Genomic DNA, 19,538 nt, shown 5'->3' with positions numbered 1-19,538 from the left:
TTCTCCTGATTCTTTCCAGCTTTCAAATGGAGGTCACCGACCCCATCTAAAAACAAAGGCTCTGTAAGCCTACAAATGTATTGTTATTGCTACTTTAAGTTAATTTTGAGTATGTTGTAGAACGGCCGATTCTAAGCAACTTTTCATTAGATCTTCATTAATTATTTTTTTATAGTTTTTAATTATTTGCCTTCTTCTCCTGATTCTTTCCAGCTTTCAAATGGAGGTCACCGACCCCATCTAAAAACAAAGGCTCTGTAAGGCTAAAAATGTATTATTATTGCTATTTTTTATTCCTCGTCTTTCTATCCAGGCCTCAGATATTCATATTCCAGCCTCTTATTCAAATGAATCCATGGTTGCTAGGGTAATTTGGACCCTAGCAAGCAGATCACTGAACTTGGAAACCGGAGAGCTGCTGAATAAAAAGCTAAATACAAACACAAATAATAAAAAATAAAAATCAATTGCAAATGGTCTCAGATTATCACTCTCTCTTCATCTTCATCACACTAAAAGTTGATTAAAGGTGAACTACCCCTTTAAAGGGAAACGTTTTTAATATATTTTAGGAATGAGTTACCTTTTCATTAGTGTCCTAGTGCTCCAACTGCTCACAGGGGATTCTGGGAGCTGAAGTCCAGATTACTGCAGGACTGTCATCCTTGAGCACCACCAACATGAGCCATTACAGGAATGCAGCCCAGCTCATAAATATCTGAATACAAACTTCCAAGCTTCAGAACTGGGAATGGTATGGAATGTTTCTTTATCTAACAGGTGGCACAGTAGCCCCAAAGGACAACGCTGGCCAAAAATAGCCACTCCACCGAGCAACCTCAGAAAGGCTGGGGGTCTTGTCCAGTACAGGAACAGCAACACAGGAGTAGTCCCGTATTACAGGAGAGGTTTATATGACCCTTCTAGGAAATGACCCCATATGTTGGGATTAGCAGAGGGGAGAATAGACAGTGCAATGAATCTCGGAGTCAGGAATGTAGGAAAATTCTGATTCCATCATTATTCTAAGTAACTTCCCAATAACTTCCCAATATTAATTAATTCCTCCTTCTCCCAACTTTTATATTTATGTGCACTGAATCTCACAGGATTCATCCAAATCGGAACCCATATTTGCATATGCAAATTAGCATTAGGAGAGGTTAAAAAAGCTTGAATGCACTTCCCTTTGAGCAATATTTGCATTTTTTAAGGCTTTGGATTTGGTTCAGCTGGGCACTTAGGGCTCTTACTCATGAGCGTTTTTACCTGCGCTCCGCTGCGTTCCGTTTTTCAGCGTTCAGCCGCAGGGGAGCGCAGGAATAGACGCATTTCATTTTTCCAAATAGGGCTGTACTCACACAGGCGCATGTAGGCGCCGAACGCAGGTTGAGACGCAACATGCTGCATTTTCCTGCGTTTGGCGCCTACATGTGCCTGTGTGAGTACAGCCCCATTTGAAAAAATTAAATGCGTCTATTCCTGCACTCCCCTGCGGCTGAACGCCGAAAAACGGAACGCAGGGGAGCGCAGGTAAAAATGCTCATGAGTAAGAGCCCTTAGATTTGCCAACATCCAAATCCTGCTAAAAAAAAACAGGCTTGGATTTTGCTGAATCCCAAACAAAATCCTGGATTTGGAGCATATCTAATTGTATGTTTGTTCCTTTTTTGCTCTGCACTGCTGGTTCTGGCTCCTGAAACAATGTAACTCTGAGCATCTTCCCAATATCCATTAGGGATGCACCGAATCCAGGATTCGGTTCGGGATTCGGCCAGGATTCGGCCTTTTTCAGCAGGATTCGGATTCGAATCCTTCTGCCCGGCCGAACCGAATCCTAATTTGTATATGCAAATTAGGGGTGGGGAGGGAAATTGCATGACTTTTTGTCAGAAAACAAGGAAGTAAAAAATATTTTCCCCTTCCCACCTCTAATTTGCATATGCAAATTAGGGTTCGGATTCAGTTCGGTATTCGGCCGTATCTTTCGCGAAGGATTCGGGGGTTCTGCCGAATCCAAAAAAGTGGATTCGGTGCATCCCTAATATCCATACATACCTCAATCTTGCTGGGTTTATCGTTACCTGTAACTGGCATTGCTGGCTGTAACAATATAGCAGAAGCAGCTCATTTAGGGTAGGACTACATGGACATTTTCGTGACGATCCGACTGACTGCAACGCCAAAAACGCGAATACGCCAGCGTCAAATTGCATGTGACGGAAATAAGGTAAGTGAATGCATTGTCGGATGGTGTCCCAGCGTTGATCCGATACAACACGACTGACCGATGCGGACACTGCACACTGCGTCTGCATCGGAAAGTCGTGTTGCGTCGGATCAGCGCTGCGACTTCATCCGACATTTTCATTACTTACCTTATTTCCGTCACATGCAATTTGACGCAGCATTTTGTTGCAGCACATCGGATCACGCCGAAAACGTCCATGTAGTCCTACCCTAAAGGGGTGGTTGTTCAGCTTCCAAACATTTTTTCCAGTTCAGTTGTTTTCAGATTGTTCACCGTAAACAAAGACTTTATTCAATGGCTTTCCTCCTTCTATTTTTTACTGTTCCCACAAAATTTAAATTGGCGGTTCACCTTTAAGTTAACATTTAGTATGGTATAGAATGACTAATTCTAATCAACTTTACAATTGGTATTCATTTTTTATTTTTTATAGTTTTTGAATTATTTGCCTTTTTCTTCTGCCTTTTCCTAGCTTTCAAATGGGGGTCACTGACCCCATCTAAAGAACGAATGCTCTGTAAGGCTACACATTTATTGTTATTGCTTCTTTTTATTATTCATCTTTCTATTCAGGTCTCTCCAATTTATATCCCAGTCTCTTATTCAAATCAGTGCATGTTGATAGGATAATTTGGACCCTAGTAACCAGACTGCTGAAACTGCAAACTGGAGAGCTGCTGAATAAAAAGCGAAATAACACAAAAACCACAAATAATAAAAAATGAACCCCCCCCCATCCCAGAGCTGCTTTAGAAGGTGAAAAATGAAACTTTTCACTTTTAATATTAGAAAAACAGTCACAGTCCAGAAAATGGAAAGTAATTGGAAAGAGTCTTTATTTCTGGGGAACAATCTGAAACCAACTGAACTGAAAAAAGTGTTTGAAGGTGAACAACCCCTTTAACAGACCTTGAGGAGAACTGACTTCTGTTACACGGATTCAAAATGTAAAACCAGAAAACAAAAAGTGGTAAATAAATGCTGCTCAACCTGGTCCCCCCCCCCACCCCCTGAGCACATACATGAGCGTATACACTAACATTCAAAGCCCGGCCTTCACTCCTCTGCTCCTCACTACATTTCTTCTCTTCTCAGAGCCCCTTCTCTTCACACAATCCACATCCGCTGCCACCTCTCGTCTCAAACCTTTCTATCTTACTGCTCCTTCCCTCTGGAATTCCATCCCTGAATTCCTCCATAAGGAACCCTCTCCCAATCTCTTCAAGAAATAACAGAGTCTACCTTTTGGATCATTAGAACATTAGCCTAGTCCTGTCCCTACTGACTATGCCGTACCTTGTGCACTTTTTCATCTCCAATTTGTACCTGTATGTTAGCCTCCCATCCACTTAGACTGTAAGCTCTACGGGGCAGGGACCTCCTTCCCACTATGTCTCTTACCACATAGCTCTTTGTCCTATGATTCTGTATATATTTGTTATGTGATTTATCTTCCCTGTGTATACTTTTATATATATATATTTATTGTACTTTTATGCACTGTACAGCGCTTTACAAATAAATTTATACATACATACTCATCCACAGGGCCGGGCCAGACTGGCCAGCGCCCCAGGCAATCTGGCCGGCTACATCGCCCCCTTCACCGGACTCGCTCGTACATGAGCGCGTGCATTAGCGTTGCTAGTCTCGTCCAGAGCAGGCCACCCTTCCCTCACATAAACACGTGCGCGCATGCCCACAAGGAACAGGACTCCAGACCGGGGTAGACAGCAGTGAAAGGTACGTGCCTCGCGCCCCCCAAACTTTGCGCCCTAAGCACGCGCCTACTTCTGCCTACCCCTAGTTCCGACCCTGTTGCTCTCTGTGCCAATTCCCTTACCTCCTGTGATGCTCCTCAGATAGCCAATGAGCCAGGCAGCGAGCCAAGCTTAATGCATTCCCACAACACAGATCCATGTCAAGCGTTTTAGGCTTAGAATTTTCAATTTGCAGGAAAAAGCTTCTTTCCAGATACAAGTTCCACAGGGGCTTGTTCCAAAGGTCCAGCTTCTCTAGTCCCAGTCCCTTCTCTGACAGTCCCCCTCCCTGGCCCTGCTGCAGGGATCTCCCAGAGGCTGAGCATTCCTGAGCTGAAATACTCCTTCCCACTCTGATCTGACCCGGCTTTCTACAGTACTCAGTGTCAAGGAGACAAAAAGATGGAGGGCCCTGCCCCGTAGGGCTTACAGTCTAAATGGGAGGGTCAAGTAGTGGAACTGCAGAGGAAGCAGACCCTGTCTGGGTCATGGGTGGTTCGGCCTGGAAAAATAATCTTTGTGGGGTGGGATGGGGTCCCAAAGTTACACCACTGCTACTGCCACTGGGCGCTATAGTTTCTACAGGGGACTGGCAGCTCTAGATAGATGCCTATATATAGGGGAAGAGACAAGGTGAAAGTGTTAGATGGGTTACTGCCTGCTCCCAGAATAAATAGGGATTGCTAACAATAGATAGGTGCCTAATACATAGGGTTTTTATGTTTTTTTCAATTAATTGAAAACTTTACAAGAAAATATATATATACCAGACTGACATTCCAGTCAATGATCTCATACTAGTGAACAAACGAAATTCAGGTGCTTCTATAAAATATTTTATAGTTATACCCTTACCTGTTTCACAGTGGTTTATTCCGACAGACAGGGAGGACATCAACTTTAGCTTTTATACACTGAACCTCCAATAAAAATACCCCACCCCTGAGGATCCCTCCTACCTAAAAACCTCTACATGGTGCGTGAGAGTAAATTCCTGCACAGCAAATACTCATCCAGGCGTCAGATGCAGAACAAGATGAGTGAGACCGATTAGAGCACCAGCTGATCTCCAGATACTACAACCCCGGCATCCCCGCTATCTCCATGCATCTTATAAAATGGTTTTATGGGCTTCACACTGGCATTAGGCATGCGGTACCCCCCGGGCACATTCCAGCACCAGCAAATGGCAGTTTTGACTGAGTGAAATAGAGGAGAGTTTCCGACAGTGGAAAAGTGAAACAGCTAATGATATGATATATATATATTTATATGTAGTCCAACAGAAGAGATCCACACTCTCAGGTCTTATAAAATCTTAGATTTGTTTATTGATAAAAAGGACCAAGATATATATATATATATATATATATATATATATATATGGATTCCAATGGTTCCAGCACGCCGACGCTGAGGTATAATATACCCAGGTGCTATTCCATGCCAAATATTTAGTAATCCGTAGAATCAGGAATGCACACTGGGAATTTAAAATATCTTCATCTTTATTAAATCATCTTAAAAAGAACAGGTCAACGTTTCGGTCCCCTGCTTGGACCTTTATCAAGACCATATATACACATATTGCCAGCCAGGCACAGCATTATTGGCTGCTACAATAAGATTAGATTGTTCTTTCTCATACTGTGGTACATAGTCCTTTATATAGTAATACTATAATAATAATGGGTACTTGTTGGGCTCCCCAGGGGCCGGCAGAGATTTGGGTTGCCTGATATGTAGAGAATGGACATGCTAGCAATAGACGGAGGGTCACCGATTGAGCCTCTCCCCTTCCCTAGGAACATTTGTAAGTTCCACTGGGGCCCAGTAAAGCCAATCCTTGAATGCCAAAAGAGGGGGGGCCAAGAAAATCATTTCTACCCCAGGTCTAAAATTCCCCAGTCGCCTCATGGCAGTTCTGTCTCTCACCCACTGGGTCTGTGGAAAGGGGCCCCAGATCACTTATTACACAACAGGGATTCTTTTGTCCAACGCCCTGGCATTTTTACAAGAAATGGAGGTGCGCTAAAAAATGTAGGAAATCAATTTAGACCCAGGGTGCCTCTCTAATGACACCATTTGGGTGACTGGGATCCTGGATGATGTACATCAGCCCCAATAACCTGCCATAGGTCCCATCAGTCTTTGTCCCATTGTCAGGCTATCAGTCAGGACTTTTGACCAGTGGACTGGTGGGAAGGATTTTGGTTCTGTATGAGGTTAATGTTATTGGCTGTCATGTTAGACTAAATTATGTTCATATTCTGTTGTAAAGTTTTCAATAAAAAACATAGAAACCTATAACTCTTTCAGGAATGAGAGGTAGGAAAGGGCATCAGACAACAAACCCCTTGCACTGAGCAGCTCCTACTTAGTCACTTGCACTAAAACTGCACATTCCCTGCACGGGGGACATGGTTCAGCCACCTCCTTACACACAGGGCCGGAACTAGCTGCTGGCATAGGTACAAATGGGCGCAATATGATATGTGTTGGCACAGGTACAGGGGGCAATATGAATGGCAAAGTAGTAAATGGTAATGCAGGACCGGGTGGGGGGCACTGATTGAAGCCCTTGCCTAGGGTGCCAAAATACCTTGACCCGGCCCTGCTTACACATCATAGGCCTTGTCTGATCCCCTTGTTGTAAGGGGGATGCTGAGATTTGTAGTTCAAGAGCATCTAGAGTTTCAGGCTGCACAGCCCAGGCCTGTACATACTGTATGTTATTTAATCAATATCTTCTACATAGCAATGGTGCTGCCATGTACTCTGTATGGATATAGGATAACTGTGCAGCGCTGGGGTTACAATGCGACTTTAACTCAAACACACACTTCCTTAAATGGAAAGCAGGAACATTAAGATGCATTTATGGGATTCCAATATACGGAGCAGTGTAGTGAAGAGTCTCCCTGCATCAGGATATTTCAGGCTCTTGGATTTAAAGCGATATTGATTAACCCTTATACAGTATATAATACTTCCCTATGCTGGGATCTCTCTCCGGGCCCCAAGCAATGACAAGAAAAGCAGCATTCATTAGATCAAGAAGAAAATACTGAGATCAGTAATATCAGCAAGGCTGCAACTGCAGTACCATTCCTTGATACCACATCTCTAAGAAACAGTTACTTGTCCATCAAATTGATCTAAGCAGTAAAACCGAACTAACAACACTGAGCAAAGGTCTAACCTATAGATCTTTAGCTGTAGTAGAACTAGAGCTCACAGTAATATCCAGTGACATCTGCTGCTTAATGGCTGCAGGAAGGGCAAGACTGACTCACTGTCACTATCATCATGTACCATCTTGTCTTACTGTCTGCCGTGTTGCCAAAATGCCTCCTTCTTGCTCTGCTATTTCCAACAACCTCTATTGTGCCCATCTTGCTCTACTGTCTCTATCTTGTCCTACTGTCTCCATTGCTTTACTATTTCCAAATTGCAGTATGTCTTCATCTTGTCCTACTGTCTCCATCTTGATCTTCTGTCTCTATCTTGTCCTACTGTCTCCATATTGCTCTACTATTTCCAACTTGCCCTACTGTCTACATCTTGCTCAACTGTCTCTATCTTGTCCTACTGTCTCCATTGCTTTACCATTTCCAAATTGCCGTACTGTCTTCGTCTTTTCCTACTGTCTCCATCTTGCTCTTCTGTCTCTATCTTGTCCTACTGTCTCCATATTGCTCTACTATTTCCAACTTGTCCTACTGTCTCCATCTTCCTCTTCTGTCTCTATCTTGTCCAACTGTTTTCATCTTGCTCTACTATTCCCAAATTTCCCTACTGTCTCTATCTTGTCCTACTGTCTCCATCTTGCTCTACTATTTCCAAATTGCAGTATGTCTTCATCTTGTCCTACTGTCTCCATCTTGATCTTCTGTCTCTATCTTGTCCTACTGTCTCCATATTGCTCTACTATTTCCAGCTTGCCCTACTGTCTTCACCTTGTCCTACTGTCTCCATCTTGCTCTACTGTCTCTATGTTGTCCTACTGTCTCCATCTTGCTCTACTATTTCCAACTTGCATTACTGTCTTCATCTTGTCCTACTGTCTCCATCTTGCTCTTCTGTCTCTATCTTGTCCTACTGTCTCCATCTTGCTCTACTATTTCCAACTTGCTCTACTGTCTTCATCTTGTCTTACTGTCTCCATCTTGTTCTACTATTTCCAACTTGCCCTGTTGTCTTCATCTTGTCCTGCTGTCTACATCTTGCTCTACTGTCTCTAGCTTGTGCTTCTCTCTCCATCTTTCCCTGCTGTCTCCACAGTACCCTATTATATCTCCAAATGCATCGCCTACAACAACTGCTTGGCAGCTCAGTACTTAGTGTCCCTTCATCCTGAGTCCTGTGGAATGGATTGCATCAAACTTAGACCCTGTCTGTCCTCGCAGGGACAGAACAACAAGCCTGCAATTTATTCTCCCCCCTCCCCATCAGATGCGGTACAGACAGATTCTGGGACAGTGACTTCACTAGACCAATGACAGACACATATCTCTTTGTCACTGTCTCTGGCACCGACTGGCCCTGTGCTTTTGCCCTGGGGTTTTGTGGCCTGCGCTGTGGCTCGGGCACCAAGTGGCTCTGTGCTGTGTGACACAGGGTAGGGCATTACAGCTTTGGGGGTTTCATTGTGTTACAAAACAACTGCTCAGCTCTTTCACTTGCTGGGATTTGCAGTTCAACAACACTCAGAGGGTCGCAGGTTTGAGGCTGAGGGTCTGCCTGCAAATTCTTTCAAATGACCCCAAAAACATAGAAGGAAAACATCTGCTCTGGCATGACTGGGAGTCGGAGAATTCCAAGTCAACTGGCGCTTGAGATACAATAACAAGCAGAGCTGGACAGTGTGTGAGAGCGACACAGAGGGTTATTGTGAGTCAGTGAGTGCACTACAGACCCCCCCATTGGCCTGCACACCCCTGGAATGTGAACCATATTGTGTAAACACCAACGTTTGTATAAGGATCTGCTGTCTGTACTGTCTGTACCTGTCTGTGCACTCTATCACCAACCCCAGGACTCCAGAGCATGATGGGAAAAAAAGAACAGGCCTTAGAGGAATTAAGTTTGTGTTTTTAAAGGAGCTGTCTCCCCAGTGTCAGACTGGGATGTGCTGGGCCTTCTGGGAGCTGCACTTTCAGGGGTGACACATCTCCAGAGTGGGCCTTGGGGACCCCCATTAAGTCCTCGTGCTTCTGACGCAAGCCCTAATACCATCCCACCCAGTTACAGCATCATGTGGTTCTGAGCCCACTGGGTTTCCTCCTACTGCCCCACCGGCCCAGTCTCCTCTATGCCGTCTGTCTGTTTCCACCTTCTTCACTGGCTATTATGCCACTAATTTCTACCTTTCTGCTCAGAACCAAGGGGTTTGGCTCCTAACTGAACCCCCTAAATACAGCTCTGCATTCTGTCCAAATGTTTTTCTATAGGACACATTAATGATCAGCCTTTCAAGTACAGTTGCAGTATTAGGTCCATACTCAATGCTGCTCAGGAACAGGGAACCACACAGGGACATTAAATCAAGATATGAACCCAGGTCTCCATGAGTGACAGCCAGGGCCGGATTTACATAGCGGACGCCCCTAGGCCCACTGCCATTTGTTACCCCTTTATTAGTGCAAATTTTCATGGAGATTGTATCTCCTGCGCATCCCCAGTGTTTTTGAACCAATGTGGGTGTGGTTGGGCAGCATGCCGCCCCCCTAAAATCCTGCCACCCTAGGCCCGGGCCTAGGTGACCTTCCCACAAATCCGGGCCTGGTGACAGCAATTTAACCCCTGAATAATCATGTCCCTTTGTGCCAGTGTGAATGGAATGTCCCCTTCTCTAAAGGTGGCACTTCCCATTATAAGCAATTCCTGAACACAGCAACTGGGAAAGCACTGGAGCAGCCCAAATGGCCTGACCTTGAGGGGGACACAGGTTACTCTCCATTGTCTGCCCTTTCACCACTATGCTATTTACAGGGACAATACTTTTTTATTTGCAGTTTAGAGCATGAAGTCAGGTCATCTGTTGTATGAGTATTCTGGCTTGTAGTCAGGACCCACTTGATGGCTGAGGAACAGTTGATGTATTTGGACTTTTTAGGGGAACCTTTGTTTCTGCTGCTCTTGCCCTACAAAGAACACAATTTAGCTGGTGCCAAAAAAAGCAACTACAATCTAGCACTTAATCTAAATCTCCACCCCCCGGCATTATCATAGGGGGTATATAAAAGGGGCTACCCCATTGCTTATCCTGCAGTTTTGTTTTCCAGAGAAAAGTAGAGGAGGGTATCAAGACTGGAATGGCCCTACGGATAAAACTCCACGAGCGCTTTTAATCAGATTTTATGGGTCCGATTTGATCTGATCCTCCATGCAACACTATGTAACAGCACAAGATTTACAGAATCGGATCCCCCTAGGCTACAATGTAAAGTCAGATCAGATAAGTCGGATGGAGTCTTTCCTTCATGTGTTTACATCCGACAGTCAATATATTTCAATGAGCAGAATACCATCCAATACCATCCCTTTTTATTGTTGGATGAGGACACAGAGTTTACAGCCGTGTCGTATTGTAAAATGTTACATGGAGTTTATGCATCGATTTTTCTATCAGTCTCATTATATTTTGACCCATGCGGCTACATCTGACTTGTCGGATGTGTTTTGTTGATCCTACACAATCCTACAAAAGAGCTTGTGGAGTTTAGCCCTAAGACTGGGGAGCACAGGGTCGGACTGGGGGGTCAGGGTCCACTGCCACATCGGACTGCCACATCAGGGCCCCAGCAACCTCCCAAAGTCCCACCTCCCCAGTCGCAGAACCCTCCCCAGCAAAATCGCCTCTGCCCTCTCCTGCCCCCCTGGCAGCGCATACCTACAGGGTGCTCATTTGTGGGCGGGGCAAGTGGGCGGAGTGGGTGGGGTAAGAGGTGCAGAGGGCAGGGCAAGAGGCGGAGCTGGGAAACCAGTTGGAGGTCAGGAAAGGAGGGGGAGGAGGTCTCACTCTGTGGAATGGGTCTGGGCCGGCGGGGCCCACGAAGGCTGGGGCCCACTAGGTTTTTTCCTGGCATCCTGCCGGCCCAGTCCGACGCTGGGGGAGCAGGTAATTTTCAGGGCACAATTTGCCTCATTAGGACACAGAGGATTTGTCTGTCACCCCCACCCAAGCATTCCCTATTAGGCAAAGGTCATCTGGGGTCGGTAAAGCCTGCATTTCAACAAAAGCCTGACTTCATGCATATATATATATATATTCCTTATCTGCCCAGGGCAGAATAAAGAGATGTGGCCTATTGAGTAAAGCAAAGATAACAGATATTCAATAGATGACGTATATATGTGCTCCCAATAGCCCTTTGGATTGTTTCTTTCTTGGGCAGTGGGATAGATTTAGCTATTGTTAGTCTTTAGTACCCATAGAAGTGGTAACTGTGTTACTATCAGGAGCAGCAGCTCCCCCTGTAGAGAGAAACACACACTGTGCTTAAGCAGCACCCACAGGCATGACTGGAAACCTGTGATCCCCAACCAGTAGCTCGTGAGTAACATGTTGATCTCCAACCCCTTGGATGTTGCTCCCAGTGGCCTCAAAGCAGGAGATTATTTTTGAATTCCAGGCTTGGAGGCAAGTTTTAATTGCATAAAAACTAAGTATGGTGCCAAGTAGAGCCTCCTGTAGGCTGCCACTACACATAGGGACTACCAAATAGCCAATCACAGCCCTTATTTGGCACCCAAGGGACTTTTCATGCTTATGTTGTTCCCCAACTCTTTTTACATTTGAATGTGGCTCACAGTTTAAAAAGTTTGAGGACCCCTGCTGTAAACCATCACCCCCTAACTAATATAGATCAGAGACTGATTGCTCTCCACTAGGAATAGGCTCCACCAGTCCCTATATCAAAATAACACGATATGCAAGACCCCTGTGTTGTCCCTCTATTGTACCCCAAAGATGTATTTGTTGTTTCAATCACTCACTGAAAAGGTTAATGAAGAATTCATTATATACACATTTCTCACGGCTGCACAGAAACCAGCGCAGCCAGCAGCATGAAGCTAACGAGCGGCTAATTTAGGATTTGGGTTTATCTAGGGATGCACCAAATCGAGGATTCGGTTAAGGATTTGGCCAGAATTCGGTCTTTTTCAGCAGAACCGAAGACAAATCCTAATTTGCATATTCAAATTAGGGGCGGTGAGGGAAATCACGTGTCTTTTTGTCACAAAACAAGGAAGAAAAAAATGTTTCCCCTTTCCACACTAATTTGCATATGCAAATGAGGATTCGGTTCGGTATTCAACCGAATCTTTCGCGAAGGATTCAAGGGTTCGCATACCTCCCAACTGCCTCGTTTTTAGAGGGACAGTCCCTCTTTTGACAGCTCCATCGACAGGCCCTCGTTTGTACTGGAAAGTCCCATTTTTCTCTGCACTGAACAGCCAGAAAAAGAAACAAAGTTTCTAACTTAATTGGCTTTTGGCAGAGAGCCCAGAACAGCCACAGCAGAAGTTAAGATGCTTTTGTAACAATTTCTAGATAAGCCAATAAGTAATTGTAACGATATACGATAACAGATCCCTTGGGAGAAGTTCGACTCACAGCTTAAAGGGCAATTCACCTTCATTAGCAAAACTGTAATAACTGGGAAAAAAAACACAGAAATATGTTCAAACTTTCATAACCTGCCAAATTTTGTAAAATGAACATGGTAATTAGGGGGTGTGGCCACAACATGGGTGTGGTCAAACAAATTTCACCACAATATGGGCGACAACTTTTTTGTCCCTCTTTTTATTTCCAAATTGTTGGGAGGTTTGGGGGTTCGGCTGAATCCAAAATAGTAGATTAGGTGCATCCCTGGTTTTATCATTGTGGTTTGGCTATAAGTGCACCAACATATTCCATAGCATTGTACAAAAGGGAGTGATTTCCCTGCACGTGGCCCCGAATGTCAGCGAGCTGTAGGTTAGTGTGAGTTCACAATTCTGCACGGCTGGTGTATTTTTCTTTGCGCTTGTCGTAGACAAAGGTAGAAAACGTGTGGCCCTTCCAAAATACACAGAATACAACAATGGGCCCCATGTATTTAGATCTAGAGATCTGCAAGAGCTGCTTCCTTGCACTTAATTTATCAGTTAAAATGGATGCCCTCTGCTTAGCTATATGGAAAGCGTTTCAGTCTGCAGCAGGCATGTAGGTGAACTGCCGATGTATCTGTGTTTGAAAAGGTGAAATGCCAATATGTTAAGGTAGCCATTTAGAAGAAGGATGAAGGGTTCATTAGTCATGAGTTTAGAGGAAGCTATATGGCACCACAACATTTCTTGTAGCACTTATGGCAATAGATTGCTAGCTAGCTGTGCAAGACATGAGGTGCCTCTCAGTTAGCTGTGTATAACAGAAGTAAGAGCAGCTTGTAAGCTCCCAGCAGCTGACACAAAAACCATGTGTTCCCTTTAAATCCTTTCTCCTCCCCCCCACTGCCTGCCCCTTTAACCCTTTCATATCAAACACATGAACAGCTCCTCTCACAGTGCAGCTGCTGGACCTGTGCTGCAGGGGTTAACTGTCATCTTCAGACAGTGGGCGTTCGGGTAAAACCAATCCGTATATTGCACAGGGTGGCAAAGGAATATTGCGGATGCCCAGGAGTAGAGTTAGTGGCACTCGTATTGGCTACTGAAAGGGTTAAAGTCGCATGCCAGGGCAATTGAAGGTAAAGTGTAGGGCTGGTTGTGCAGCTGTAACACTGATAACACAACACAGGGGGCAGAAGGGGAAGGGTGCTGAGGGATTAGGGGCACACAGAACAAGGTGGCACTTACCAGAGGTCCTGTGGGTGATTCCTCCGCTTGGCATGCAGTGAGGGGCACTAAAGATCTCTCTGTTTAATGCTCACTGTTAATGCCCAGTGGCAGTGACAAGGGTAAAGTGCTCTGTGGTAGGTCCCTGACAGTCAGTGCCAGTCTTTCTCCTTGGCAGAGATATATGTAAGCCTCCTGAAGATAGGGTGCCCTAATCTTATGGATCTTATCCCTGGTGATGCCCAGATTCAAGTCTTAGGGACCACTGACAATACTTTATTCTTTGTCCCAATGATAATGCCCTTTTCTTTGTCCTGGGCACCACTGAAAATGCCCTTCTCTCCCCCAGGCAACGTAAAGAATGACCTTTTCCTGGGCACCAATGAAAATAGCCCTCTCCTTTCCGTGGGCACCAGTAAGAACACCCTTCAACTTACCCTTGGCACCACTGATAATGCCTTTCTCTTTGTCCAGGGGATCAGAAAAAAGCTCCGTTATCTGTGCCCTTGTGCCAGTCTTGTATGCGGATGCCCAGCTGTTAATCCTGTGCAGTAAGATCGGCTTCCACTTGAATTCACTGCTTTGCAATGATGAATCTCTGCAGAGGAATGATTGCCCTACTGGCATAAAACAGAGGGCCAAGTCCTAAATGATATAAGACTATGCCCAACCCTTCACTGGCGCAGAAAATATTTTCCAGTCTTGTTTTGATAAATTGTGCCCAGATCTCAGGAGAAGGTGCCGTTGCAGAAGGAAGTGCCCAAGTCTGTGCCCTGTAACAAAGAGACAGTGCCAAGTATTAGTCCCCTGGCAAAGGTGCCCAAGTCACAGTTCTCCAGCAAATGTGTCTCCCAGAGTAGAAGGTGCCCACGTCTCGCTCTTCCGGATGGTGAGGAGAGTATCCAGCAGTTAATCGTATTGTAGTTAAGGTGCTGTGCCCTCCTCCCTGGCACCCTGGATTCCTGGGAGAGATGAGGGTGACAAGCTCTTAGGTCCAGGCATATGAAGGGTGCCCGGTTTTCTTTCCCCTGGCACAGAAGAGTTTGCCCAGCAGCTATGTACATGGGAGGCTGTGCAGGAGCGGAGCAGAGAGGGTGTGAGTGCTGCTCTTTGCTCTGCGCTGGGAGTCACATCAGGAACTGTTTTTCCAGCCCAGATCTCAGGCATTGGGGCAGGGCCTTCCTGATGCTACTGTGCAGCCGCCAGGCCTTAAAGGGGCAGAGCAACACAAATACACGCTAAGCTGCACCTCACCATCTGGGCACAGGCCAAGCTCTACTATAGACTCTGCCCTTATTCATGCCCATCATAAACATTCTGGTTTCTTTCTGTCTTTTCCGCTGACAATGTCGTCACTCATGCAGATTAAATGCAAGGGGAAATGGGCAGATTCCCTGGCACAGAAGAAGGGGCACAGAATTGATTTTGGGGGGAGGGTAAAGAGACAGACAGAGAGAGAAAGGAGAGAGTTGTAATTCTGTAATTCTGTCTTCTCAACCAGAATTCTGCGCCAAATGCAGGTGGGACGCAGCATGTTGCATTTTACCTGCGTTCATGCGTCTGTGTGAGTACAGCCCCCTTCACAATAATTGAGTGCATTTAATCCTGCGCTCCCCTGCGGCTGAAAGGAAGAAAGCGCAAAGCAGGGGAGCGCAGGAAAAAACGCTCGTGTGTAAGAGCCCTTATAGTTATAGATAACGTGGGTTCTCTCTGTGCTTTATCTGGGCTGCACTATTAAAGGAACAGTATCATCAAAAAAGTGTTTTAAAATAATACAAATATCATGCAGTGTTGCCCTGCACTGGTAAAACTGGTGTGTTTGCTTCTGAAACACTACTATAGTTTATATAAACAAGCTGCTGTGTAGCCATGGGGCCAGCCATTCAAGCACAGGATACACAGTAGATAACAGATAAGTACTACTATAGTTTATTTAAACAAGCTGCTGTGTAGCCATGGGGGCAGCCATTCAAGCACAGGATACACAGTAGATAACAGATAAGTACTACTATAGTTTATATTAACAAGCTGCTGTGTAGCCATGAGGGCAGCCATTCAAGCACAGGATACACAGTAGATAACAGATAAGTACTACTATAGTTTATATAAACAATCTGCTGTGTAGCCATGAGGGCAGCCATTCAAGCACAGGATACACAGTAGATAACAGATAAGTACTACTATAGTTTATATAAATAAGCTGCTCTGGAGCCATGGGGGCAGCCATTCAAAGGAGAAAAGGCTCAGGTTATACAGCAGATAAACTCTGTAGAACAAAATAATGTTATCTATTATCCACTATTTAACCTGTGCCATATAGACTTTTTTTCAATTTCCGCCATTGCTACACAGCAGCTTGTTTATATGAACTATAGTAGTGTTTCTGAAGCAAACACATCTGTTTTACCAGTGCAGGACACCATTACATTTTCATTACTTTAAAGCACTTTCATTTTTTTGGTGTTACTGTTCCTGCAGATCTATTTATGCGTAATCTGAGACCCTCTGGCATTTGTTGAACTACAACTCCCAGCATCCCCTTGCTGTTTGGATATGGACATGCATGTTACAGATTACAGGCGATTAGTTGGGGGGAAAAGTTGTAATGAGCGTGTTTGCAATGATAATGTCTTCAGCCAAAAGATGGAGCTCAGCACTTACGGTGCTTGCGACGCTCAATAGATAAGATGAATAGGCACACCCTCTGCTGTTGAAGGAGGCCACCCTAGTAGATGCAATGGATTCTAGGAGATTTCACGCCTGTAGGGGGGCACAGGGGGTACAGCAGTACCAGGCCCAGGCCTGAAGGGGGGCCCGGATGTGTTGCACTTTTCAAATTAGCCGGGCCCCCCTTAACTGCGCAGAAGTTGATGCACCGCCGAAATGCCGAAGACTCAAAGTCCTGAAGCCGTGAAAAGACCCAAAGCTACAAAAGGAGCCGAAGGAAACTGAAGAAGCTGAAGAAGAACCTGAGGTTCCACTAAACTCCAATGTAATTTTTTTGTTTTTTTTTGTCTAACAGGGTCTAGGGCCCAAGTTGAAGGGGCCCCAGTTCTGGAAAGTAGGGGCCACAGCATCAGAAATAGTGATAGGGATGTCAAGCATCTGGTCACCATCTGTTGGACTGAAACTCCCAGAACCCTGGACAGCCAGAGGCTACACCAATCATGGCTGGTGGGGGTTGATACTTATGGGAAGCCCTTATGATGCTTTACCTGCAGGATCTTACAGCTCTATAGGAGAGACCCAGTCTTCCACTTCCAGCTTAGTAGATCACAGGCTCCCCCTACTGGTCAGCACTGGTCTTCAGCCAGAAAGATCCTTGTTTAAGGGCTCTTACACACGGCCGTTTTTGCCTGCGCTCCCCTTTCTTCAGTTCAGCCGCAGGGGAGCGCAGGAGTAAACATACTCAATTATTTTGAAGGGGGCTGTACTCACACAGATGCGTGTATGCGCCAAAGGCAGGTTAGGATGCAGCATGTTGCTGCAACGCAGGAGAGCACAGGCAAAAACGCCCTAAATGCAGCCAGTGTCTTCACTACAAACTCCCAGGTCCCAAATAATTTAAAGGAGACATACAATATTGTGTAAAAATATATATACTATACTATATAAGTATAAAAGGAACGCGCTCAAAAAAAGTCATGTTTTGGGCTGGTTTATTGAAAATTTCTGCAAAAACTTGCCTATCCGTTCCACTTCCTGCTGCCTCCATTCCCAGGCTGTACAGGGAAGCTGGCCGCTCTGGGATAGGAACCAATCAGCAGCTAGGATGACCTTGTAGGGAACTGAAGTCTGGCTTTGCGTGTGTGATTGCAGGGCTGTGATTGGCTATCCCTTCTACTGTGCTTCTGGCAGGGCTTGTTAGGACACGCCCACTCCTCATTTGAAACACAGGCAGGGACCATATCAGATTTATAGAAAGCTTCAATAAAGGGGGCATTTTTAAAGATAATATCCATTTTTGTTCAAAAGTAATACCAGAACCATATATTATTCATTAGTGCCTTCAAGACTGAATGTGTTTTCAGTTATGTTATATGTCTCCTTTAAGGCCTTTTATCATTCAGGGTCCCTTAGTTTGTGTGATTGCCTGGAGGCACCTGAATATGGGTTGGTTCTGACTCACTGGAGCCGGCCTCCTGCTGAAAAAAATCATTAACCCACTCAGTGCCAGTAAGCCTGAAGAATAGAGAGAGGGCGTTATACTGAGCAGTCATTTTTCAAATCATTGATTATGTTTTCATGTTTGCTCTGCCACCTTCAATTTGGTATTTATGTTTTTAAAATCTTTTAGACCCTGTACCCCCAGAGTCTTGATAATGGAATTACCTGTCTTTGTGTTCTGCCTCCTTTCTTCGGGGGGACGGGTACCTGGCTGGTAAATCTGATGCTTGAACCTGACGTTAGTAATATAGACCAGGATTTTCTTCCAAAAAAGTTGACAACCCTACTCCTGTCCCACTCCCTTGGAACTCAGTCTTGTTATCCTGGTTGGTAGGGTCCAACGTAACCTAGCAACAAGCAGGAGGGAGGAGAACTATGGGAATGGTCTGCCCAACTTTGGAACTGATTGGGAACCCTGGGGGTCTCATAGGCACCCCATCTATATCCAGAGAATCTTCTGTATCTCTATTTTTTATAAATAAGCCTGATGGGGTTAAACCTACTCTAATGTTTAACCCTCCATCAGCCAAATGGTGTATATCAGTCTGTGCCTTCACATTACACATCTAATCACATAATGAAATCAATATGGGGCTACATTAGCTTGCAGCTGGGGGGCGTTTAGGGTGCACTAACACAAACCAGGTGTGCGAGCGAGGAGCGGAATGTATGTGTGTGTGTGAGCGTGTGTACAAAAATATTTATAACAGAGACAATTTTACATTTATGATATTACATTGTGTAAACGGGGGTTCTCTGCCCTGTACCCACACTTGGTTCACTGCACAAACACAACAGGACTCAGACTCTGGCCTGACTGGACTACCTGAACCAGTGCACCTTATCATTTCTGGCTGGACTACATGTCCCAGCATCCCCTGCGAGCCAATAGCTGGAGAAGAGATACCATAAAACTATGGCAGCATAGGTAATCACCTGTACTAAGCACAATTCAGCAGGAACAGCCCCCTAAGTTTGCTCATAGTCTGTACAGAGAGATCCCATAAAACTATGGCAGCATAGGTATTCCCTGTACTAAGCACAATTCAGCAGGAACAGCCCCCTAAGTTTGCTCATAGTCTGTACAGAGAGATCCCATAAAACTATGGCAGCATAGGTATTCCCTGTACTAAGCACAATTCAGCAGGAACTATGAGCAAACTTAGGGGGCTGTTCCTGCTGAATTGTGCTTAGTACAGGGAATACCTATGCTGCCATAGTTTTATGGGATCTCTCTGTACAGACTATGAGCAAACTTAGGGACTGTTCCTGCTGAATTGTGCTTAGTACAGGGGAATACCTATGCTGCCATAGTTTTATGGGATCTCTGTATCTTGATCTCAGCATCACTAGGTTTAAAGCCGTCCATTAGTAACATGCAGTTAGGAGTGAGGAGCAATTCCAGCAGGAGCAGTTTCCCACAAGGATCCATATACAATAGATGGAATCAGTAGGGATTTCATGGTTTGTAAATGTTCCCATCAAACGAGCCAAAGTCCTGGGAATTTTATGTGACAGAATAAGACAAAATC

General features: G+C 45.0%; 1 protein-coding gene across 2 annotated transcripts in view; it reads right to left on the bottom strand.

Moving 5' to 3' along the window:
* Positions 1 to 15,038, bottom strand: part of daam2.S (dishevelled associated activator of morphogenesis 2 S homeolog) — a 142,835-nt gene extending 127,797 nt beyond the window's left edge. The window contains exon 1 of one of the 2 annotated variants that reach the window (XM_041564209.1): positions 14,277 to 15,038. The gene's annotated coding sequence lies outside the window, so the exon portion shown is untranslated. Of the gene's footprint in view, positions 1 to 13,860 lie in introns of both variants that reach the window. The other variant, XM_018264898.2, reaches the window with a different exon arrangement.
* Positions 15,039 to 19,538: the final 4,500 nt, after the last annotated feature.

The sequence above is a fragment of the Xenopus laevis genome, chromosome 5S (genome assembly GCF_017654675.1).
Source record: "Xenopus laevis strain J_2021 chromosome 5S, Xenopus_laevis_v10.1, whole genome shotgun sequence".
NCBI lineage: Eukaryota > Metazoa > Chordata > Amphibia > Anura > Pipidae > Xenopus > Xenopus laevis.
Note: the sequence above shows the minus strand (reverse complement) of the source record. Positions and strands in the feature narration are given on the sequence as shown.